Source organism: Melospiza georgiana, chromosome 24, assembly GCF_028018845.1.
Source record: "Melospiza georgiana isolate bMelGeo1 chromosome 24, bMelGeo1.pri, whole genome shotgun sequence".
NCBI classification, from domain to species: domain Eukaryota; kingdom Metazoa; phylum Chordata; class Aves; order Passeriformes; family Passerellidae; genus Melospiza; species Melospiza georgiana.
The window spans coordinates 4,504,687-4,513,750 of NC_080453.1; the positions used below are offsets into that span (position 1 = coordinate 4,504,687).

The following is a 9,064-nucleotide window of genomic DNA, read 5'->3' on the forward strand; positions in this document are numbered from 1 at the left end:
GTGCAGCCAGAGGTGTGATGGGCACCAAAGGTGTGATTGGAGCTGAACCCACAGCCCCGACCCTGTTGGGGAAGGTGAAACAGGAAAGCCTTGTAAATATGATTGCCTGGCAAAAGATTGTGAGAATATGGAAACTATAAGTGAGATTGAAATGAAAGCAAGCTTTGAGATCCCTCAGTTACTGAACAACTGGAAAACAATGGCAGGGCCAGCTGAAGGTGATCCCCTTTGGATCAAACAATCCCCTCTGCTTGCAGACAGGCCCAAGGCTCAGAGCAGACCCTGCCAGCTTGGCAGAAGGGCCCAAAGAGGAGTTTTTAGGGTTTAAAATGTAACCCAGTGTGGTCATATTATGATTCTTCTAGGCTGTATGGAAATGCTGTAGGATTTGTATCTTGTACTAGATTGGTCATTGAGAATCACAATATTCAGCACAGAAGAAGATTTACAGTATTGTAACAGAAACCTCACTCTCTCACCCTCTTATCCTCTCTGCCCCTCTCTTCTCTCAGGCCTGCTCTGAGCTGTGGCTGGCAGAGGGGAACGCTGCTCTGCCTCCTTCCTTGGAGTGGGAATCCCTTCCCACGCCTCTCCATCATGGAAGGAGAGGAGGAAAAGGGGAAGGGGAAGGGGAAGGGGAAGGGGAAGGGGAAGGGGAAGGGGAAGGGGAAGGGGAAGGGGAAGGGGAAGGGGAAGGGGAAGGGGAAGGGGAAGGGGAAGGGGAAGGTCTTTTCCTGCTGTGTGACAAGCAGCAGGGCAGCCTTCTTTGGAAGGCACAGGTCCCCAGAGAGCATCTCTGTCTCTGGAGACTCATCAGGTGTGCAGGCGAGAGGGGGGCATCTCCTGACTCAGTGTTTGCATAGCAACAAGGCCCTGATTATACAGCCCCTAATTAGCTTATTATTCCCATTAGTGGAGGCAGGAAGCCCCCTGCTCTTAACACACCCACAGACAGCCTGGGCTGGGCTGGGTGGGAGCATCCCCTGCTCTGGGTGGTGTCACCAGCGTGGCACAGACCCCTGGGGCAGCGCCTGAGCTGCCACAGCCTCCTGCACTTCTCCACCCTCTCCTGTGTCTCCAGCAGGGACACACCTGGGCACCATGCCCTGGCTGTGCCAATGTGTGCTCACCTGTGCTCCCCCTGTGCCTCTGTGCATGGAGCTCTGCCCTTGGGATTTCCTGGGGATGGTTTTGCCTAGAGAAGCAATGCTGAAATGTGGAATTTTCCCCCAAGATCCCCTCAGCATCTCCAGCCCTCCCCTTTGCAAGCCCCAGCTGCAGCTGTCAGTGCTGCAGGCTGGCACTGGCACAGGGTGAGCACAGCTGGCACTGGCACAGGGTGGGCACAGCTGGCAGTGCTGGCACTGGCACATCTGGAGAAGCCAAGCAGCCCCAGCTCTGCTCCCTGCTGCCCTTGCTGGCCTCAGGCTGGCACTGGCAGGCAGGAGCTGGGCATCCCCTGGATGGGGTGCCTGGAGGGGGTCCCTGGAAGAGAGGCTGGACAAATTAAGATAATAAAGTGGATTTTCATTAAAGGCCTTCAACGGATACACCTTGGGCAGCCAAAGCCTCCCAAAGGCTGCACCCAGTGGTCACAAGTTTTTCAGATAATTATAAGTTTTGTTCATTTACATATCAGGGGTTAATTCTCCAACTGCAGCTTCAATTAATTAAGTAATTTACCCCCAGTTTGCTGCCCCCGATTCACTTTTTTTTAGTAATTTTCAGGGCCTGAGGCTGTGGGGTGTCCTTGAACCTCAGGCCTGGAGGAAACGTTTTATCTGACCAACATGTGAGGACAGTAAAACTCTATATGGAGTACAGAGTTTTGCACTACTGCAGGGCAGGATCTAAAAAAATAGAAAAGCTGCAACCCAAAGGCATTGAGAGGCTCCGTGCAAGGTGCTGACAGCAGGCTGAGACCATCCTGGGAGGGGGCTGCACACCCAGCAGGGGTGGCAGTGGCACAGGGGGCTCAGGACAGAGCCCTGGAGCTGGCACTGAGCAGGAGCAGGGGGGGCAGCAGGGCCCTGCATTGTTCAGCAGAGAAAAGGGAGAAGAGGCAAGAGCTGGGGCTCTGTGTGTAAGTAGGTCACACACCAGGCTGCAGACAGGCCACGGGCACAGACTGTGAATGCAAGGGTGGGAAAGAGAGGGGAAAGGGGCGGTGGGATGGCTGGGAATGGGCTGGAAGGGGAGCGGGGCAGCTCACACACAAACAGACAGACAGACCTGCAGACCTGCAAAAGTAAGAAAGAGAGGGAAAAGGGGCGTTGGGATGGTTGGGAATGGGCAGGAAGGGGAGCAGGGCCACTCACAGACAGACAGACAGACCACGTCTCTGCAAGCCACAGAGGTCTCTGCAGCAGCATCACCGTGTGGGGCGTGATACCTGCAAACCCCAAGGACAGCAGGGTCACACAGAGCTCCCCTAATTCCCCCATTCAGCAGGGTCACAGCAGAGCTCTCCTAAACCCCACTGCCAGCAGGGTCAGAGCCGTGCTCCCCTGATTCCCCCATACAGCAGGGTCACACAAAGCTCTCCTATTTCCTCATGGATAACAGGGTCACACAGAAATCCCCTAAACCCCACTGACAGCAGGGTCACAGCAGGGCTCCCCTAATTCCCCATGAACAGCAGGGTCACACAGAGCTCCCCTAATTCCCTCATCCAGCAGGGTCACACAGAGCTGCCCTGCTCCCCCTCCCCTGCAGCACCTGATGCTCCAGCACATGGTCCATCCCTGCATCCTGCAGCCTGTGGGCTCTGAAACGCTGAGCACAGGCAGAAAACGCCTCCCCAGCCCCCGCGGGGATCAGCTGGTGCCCCCAGGCAGGAGGTGCAATTAACCTTCTCCTGACAAGAATAACTACCGGCGTTGTTATCGACCGCAAAGGTGGCCAGCCCTCGGCAAGGGTGCGACTGGAGGTGGCCTGGAATGGGAGCAGAGCGTGCAGGAGGGAAGGCAGAGCATCTGCAGCAGCCCAGCGTGCTCCTGCTGCACGTGGAGTGAGAATCTCACAGCCTCCCACCCTCCCAGGCCAGTCCTGAGTGAGCTGAGAGCCCCCAGACCTGGGGGGAAGCTGGGCCAGGGGGATGCATGAGCTAAGACACGTTCAAAGGCAGCAGGAATTAGGGAATGGACAAAAGGAGCCTTAACAAAGCTTAAAAACTGAATATGAAATGAGGTAAAGGCGCAAAGTAACAACATGAAAAAAATCCCTGGTGTAATCCACTGCTCCAGCTGGTCAAGGAAAGGTGAGCTTTGGGTTCCAGGTGTGTCACAGACAACTTTAGGAAAAATCCTTTCCTTAGGATTTTTCCTCCTGAGAAGCTGAGAGGGCTCAGGAACAAAATGTAAACATTGATTATCTGCTGCTGTGGAATGCAACAGGTGCATCTGTGATTGGTCTCATGTGCTTGTTTGTAATTAATGGCCAATCACAGTCAGTTGGCTCAGACTCTCTGTCCGAGCCACAAGCTTTTGTTATCATTCTTTGCTGTTCTATTCTTAGCCAGCCTTCTGATGAAATCCTTTCTTCTATTCTTTTAATATAGTTTTAATGTAATATATATCATAAAATAATAAATCAGCCTTCTGAAACATGGAGTCAGGTCCTCGTCTTTTCCCTCATCCAAGAACCCCTGTGAACACCATCACACAGGTGTGCCAGGAGCTGTGTGATTATAGGCTGGGCACCAGGCAGTGCCATTTCCTAACTCCAACCTGCACCTCCCAGGGATGTGAAGCAAGAACGGCTCCTTTTGGGATAACTCACTGCTGAAGATTGCAATGCAAGATGTTTTCAATTGCCATCTGGCAGACTACCTTTGTCAAGTGGGCAGTTTGCCTTATCTCTCTCTCTGAGTGACCACAATCACTCCTCCCTCTGGGCAGACCCCTGCTGATAACAGCTATTGAATGTCCCTGCATGGCTGATAAGAACTACAGCATCCCATTGGCAGATGGGAGCCCAGAGGGAGGAGCCAAGCATTCCTACCCGGATAGAATCTGGAGATTCTGGAACACCAGCACGGCTTCTGCACTGGATTGCCCAGAGGAACAGCAGCTGCTTCTGCCCCTGGATCTTCAGAGGCAGAGACTGCACCTTTCTCCAGGATCCCTGCTCCAGCAGAACCAGCCCTGACACTGCAGGAGGGCTGAGCCACAATTCCAATGGCACTGCTGCCACCAGCCTGACCCACAGGGTGTCAGGTTGGGTTCTGACTCTGCCAGTGTTGGTTTAGTTCACTGCATTGTTTATTTTATCCTTTTATTTTTGCTTCCCTATTAAAGAACTGTTATTTCCTGCTCCCGTATTTTTGCTGAGAGCTCCTTAATTTAAAATATATAGCAATTGGGACGGGTGGGGAGGGTTTGCATTCTCCATTTCAGGGGAGGCTCCTGCCTTCCTCAGCAGACTCCTGTCTTTCCAAACCAAGACACTCACACAAACCATGGGATGCTTGCACCCTCTGTGATCTTCCTGCAGATGGGGTGACCCCAAACTCAGGCTCTGGCCCTGACAAGATCCAGAGGGATGTGACAGGGACAGGGTGTTGTCCTTTGGCGTCCAGCTTCATCACTGTGTAATTATGCTAAAGCACTGGTCACCCACTGAGGGACTTCTGCAGGGTGTGTGGAAAAGCTTTGCTTTTTTTGTAATGGGAACCAAGAATCTGGAAATTCTCAGGGTAAAAAATATTTCTGGGCTTGGTTAGGAAAATCAGGATTTGGCTGCCGGGAAGCCAGGCATGTTCACCATCTTCTGTCCTGACAGCTTTTGTTTGGGGTTTTTCATTTGTGCAAGGAAAGGGTTTGGCAGGGAGGGGAGAATCTGATGGCAATGCAGGGAAAAAGGAGAAAATTATTTCTTCACAAAATTTCAGTGGAAAATAACCAGAGATTTATATATATATATATTAAATTTTTATTTATAATTTTAATTATAAATTTCCTCCTTTGAGCCTGCCTGCTGTAGGGGGTGCCAAGGTCTCCCACCCAGCTCGGGTGTGCTGGGGGCTGCTCCATGGGGCTAGGGGATGCTCTGTGCTCCCACCCCTCCCTCCCCCGGGGCCAGGGCAGCTGCTGCCAGCGCTAACCCAGATTCCAGGGACGTCTTGCTGCTAAATTGGCAGCGTGTAAGAGACGTGTCACCTGGGTGACAGGGTGTCTGTGCCTGCCGGAGTGTTTGAATACAGGCGCTGTGTGCTAAATGCTCCCATCATTAGGGCTGAGCTGGAGACACCAGGGCCAGAATTCCCGGGGGTTGGGAGGAGGGTGGAAGCTGGGTTTGGAGTGCAGGGAATGGCCCTGCCTGGCCACAGTGGCCAAAACCCTGCTGTCCCTGTCCTCAAACCCTGCTGTCCCATCCCAGTCTTTGCTGTGCCTATCCCAGACCCTGCTGTCCGCTGATGCCTTGAGAATACTGACCTAGAACAGAGACCAGACTGAGTTAAAGAATAAAGCAGGGATTTATTAAAAGAATCTCCTCCATGGATCCACCATGGGCAGCACAAGAGCCCAGCCAGGGCTGCACCCAAGATGAACCAAAATGGTCCCAAAATTACCCCAGATGAACCAAAATGGTCCCAAAATGCACGACCACTCACGGGGTCTCTCACTTTGATAAGTTCTGCTCCATTTGCATATTGGAGTTAATTGTCTAGTTAGATTTAGGTTATGAGGTCCCATCCTTCTTGGTTTTCTCTCTCCAGCCCACGGTGTTTGTGCTCTTAGGGCTGAGATTTGGATCATTTGTCCTTGGTCCCCAGCTGGACAAGGAATTGTTTTGTCTCCCTGCTCTGTGCAGAGAGCTCACCATCCCATAATGTGAAGCTCAGACCCACAGAATCTTAAAGATATAAAAGCTAAAACCTGAGGCACCACCCATCCCAAACCCTGCCATCCCTGTCCCTATCCCAAACCCTGCTGTCCCCATCCCAAACCCTCCTGCCTTTGGCAGCATCTCGCTGAAGTTCCAGCCTCTCCCAGGAGCACATCCTTGCTCTCCTGCCCATCTCCAATCTCCTGGAGGCTGGTGGCCGTTATCTCCTGCCGAGGAGTGAAGCAGGCAGCAATTAATTGTCCCTTTTGTTGGGAAATGGCTGAGCAGCCGCAGCCCCGGGCTGGAGTCAGGGAGTCCCGGGGGATGCAGATGGAGGAGCCGGGTGTCTCTGCCGCAGATGGGAACAGGAGCAGGGAAACCGAGAAGACAACTGGAGACACCACAAGGGTAACCTGACCCCGGGGATGGCCAGAGGGAGGCTGGGATGGGGATGGAGAAGCCACTTCCCCCTCCTGAGCCCCTTGAAGGGCTCTGTCAGAGGTGCTGGGACAAAGAGCTGTGTGTCCCCTTTAGAAATAGTCAGGGAGAAGAGCCATTTCTGACCCAAAAATCCCCACTCTTTCATGTACAACATATGCTCCCATGGATCCTCAGTGTAACAGGACATGAACTATAACAGATTATCTTCCACAGATTAGGTAGAGGATGCTAATTAATCTTTGGAAATTAAGAAAGATGGTTTCAATGCTTCTCTGGGCCCTTTGGTTGCAATCAACTGTAATTCACCACAGGAATAATCCACAGAGTGTGTGACAAGGCTGCACAGGTAGAGGGTGCTGGGACAAAGAGTTCTGTCCCCTGTCCAGTGTGACAAGGCTCTTGTGTGTGTCCCAGCTCCCCAGAGAACATTCCAGGCAGTGACCCACACTGCAGAACAGCTCATCTGCAGGGGGACAGGGGGGACGGGGGGACATGGGGACAGTGGAACAGGGGGACAGGGAGCCAGGGGGACAGGCTGTGCCCCCCAGATGAGCAGGAGCCCCAGGCTGCAGCAGCACCATCACAGAACATCACCTCTGCTCCCAGCAGGGACAGTCCCAGGCTCACCAGAGAGGGACGAGAGGCCACGTCCTTGTGGTGACTCCAGCCATGCTGTGCTGGCACTGGTGAGGCCACATCTCCAGCCCTGGGGTCAGTTCTGGGCCCCTCAGGATAAGAAGGACCTGGAGGGGTTGGAGATGTCCAGAGCAGGGAACGGAGCTGGGAAGGGAATGGAGCCCCAAGAGAGGATGAGGGAGCTGGGAAGGGTCTGGAGAACCAGGAGAGGCTGAGGGAGCTGGGCAGGGGCTCAGCCTGGAGCAAAGGAGGCTCAGGGGGCCCTTGTGGCTCTGCACAGCTCCTGCCAGGAGGGCACAGCCGGGGGGGTCGGGCTGTGCCCCAGGGAACAGGGACAGGAGCAGAGGGAACGGCCTCAGGCTGGGCCAGACAAGGTTCGGGTTGGATATTATGGAAATTTCTTCACTCAAAGAGTGGTCAAGGCCTGGCACAGCTGCCCAGGGCAGTGGTGAAGTCCCCACCCCCGGAAGGGCTCAAAAAACAAGCAGGCATGGCACAGGTGATATGGTTTAGTGGCTGTGGTGGGATTCAGTTGAAGGTTGACTTGGTGAGCTCAGAGGTCTTTCCCAGCCTGAATGATTCTGTGATTCTTCTGCAGCTGCAAACATCAGCCAGGTCCTGGGTCTGCTCCCTCTGCAGCTGAGCCCTGGCATCTGGCAGCCCTGCTCCAGGCTGCAGCTGGAGGGGAGAGACCCAGCCCGAGGCTCAGGGATGTGTATTCTGCTCATTGCTCACAAATACTAATGGCCCAGAGTTATTAATATTGCCACTGTAGTCATATCTGGGTAATTACTGCCATTAACCACCAGCAGAACTATTGAGTTCCCCTAATCAGTGCATTATAATAATTGGGACCAAGTGTTTTATAGATCCAGACGTTAATTCCTTCCTAGCACCTCTCCCTCCCCTGGAGCTGCTCCTCCCTGCTCAGCTCTCCCAGCCTGAGGCTGCTCCCTGTGTGCAGCTGTTGGGACATCCTGTGGTCAGCCAGGATGACCCAAGCCTTGGGATGTCCCAGATGACCCAAGCCTTGGGATGTCCCAGATGACCCAAGCCTTGGGATGTCCCATGCTCCATCCAGACAGAAATCACGGCTGTAGGAATTTTGGGTGTCCAGGCTGTGGAGATGGAGGTAGGACCCCCAAGAAGGGCTTGAAGAAGATCTGGGTCCATGCCCTGCACATGGGGCCATCAGCACCTACAGGATGGAGCTGGGTCCATGCCTGGCACACATGGCCCAGCAGCACCTCCAGGACAGGAGCTGGTCCATGTCCTGCACTGTTATGTGCAGAGCCCCGCACTGCCCCTGCCCTCCTCACCATGCAGATCTTCATGAAGACCCTCATGGGGAAAACCATCACCCTCAAGGCTGAACCTTCTGATAGTACAGAAAATGTAGAAGCAAAGATCCAGGATAAAGAGGGCATCCCTCCAGATCAGCAGCTGATCATTGCTGGGAAGCAGCTGGAGATGGACGGACACTGTCCAACTGCAACATGAAACAAGAATCCACTCTTCAGCTGGGACTGGGACTTTGTGGTGGTGCTAAGAAGAGGGAGAAGGAGAAGGAGAAGGAGAAGGAGAAGGAGAAGGAGAAGGAGAAGAAGGAGAAAGGAGAAGGAGAAGGAGAAGAAGAAGAAGAAGAAGAAGAAGAAGAAGAAGAAGAAGAAGAAGAAGAAGAATGTCTTACACAACTCCCAAGAAGAACAAGCATAAGAGAAAGAAGGTTAAGCTTGCAGTGCTCAGGGGCTACAAGGTGGATGAGAACAACAAGATGAGCCACCTGCACCAGGAGTGCCCCTCAGAGGAGTGTGGGGTTGGAGTCTTCCTGGCCAGGCACTGACAGACACTGCTGTGACACTGCACATGTGGCCATCAGCACCTCCAGGATGGGAGCTGGTCCTTGTCCTGCATGTGAGGCCATCAGCACTTCCAGGACAGGAGCTGGTCCATGCCCTGCATGTGTGGCCCAGCAGCACCCCCCAGGTGCCTGGAGGCAGCAGGATGGCCAGAACAGTCTGGCTGTTCCCTCTGCTGGGACAGAAATCTGCTGTGGGGGGAGTTAATTGCACAGTCTGCTATTCACACCCGGCTCCTCTTGCTCTGGAAAGCTCCTCCCTGCTGCAGCCATCTGGAGCCCGGAGCTGGTGGCTGTTTG

The 9,064-nt window shown here is 53.7% G+C and overlaps 1 pseudogene; it reads left to right on the forward strand.

Moving 5' to 3' along the window:
* The first annotated feature begins 8,226 nt into the window (after window positions 1–8,226).
* LOC131093274 (ubiquitin-ribosomal protein eS31 fusion protein-like) lies at window positions 8,227–8,749 on the forward strand (annotated as a pseudogene).
* The last annotated feature ends 315 nt before the right edge of the window (window positions 8,750–9,064 follow it).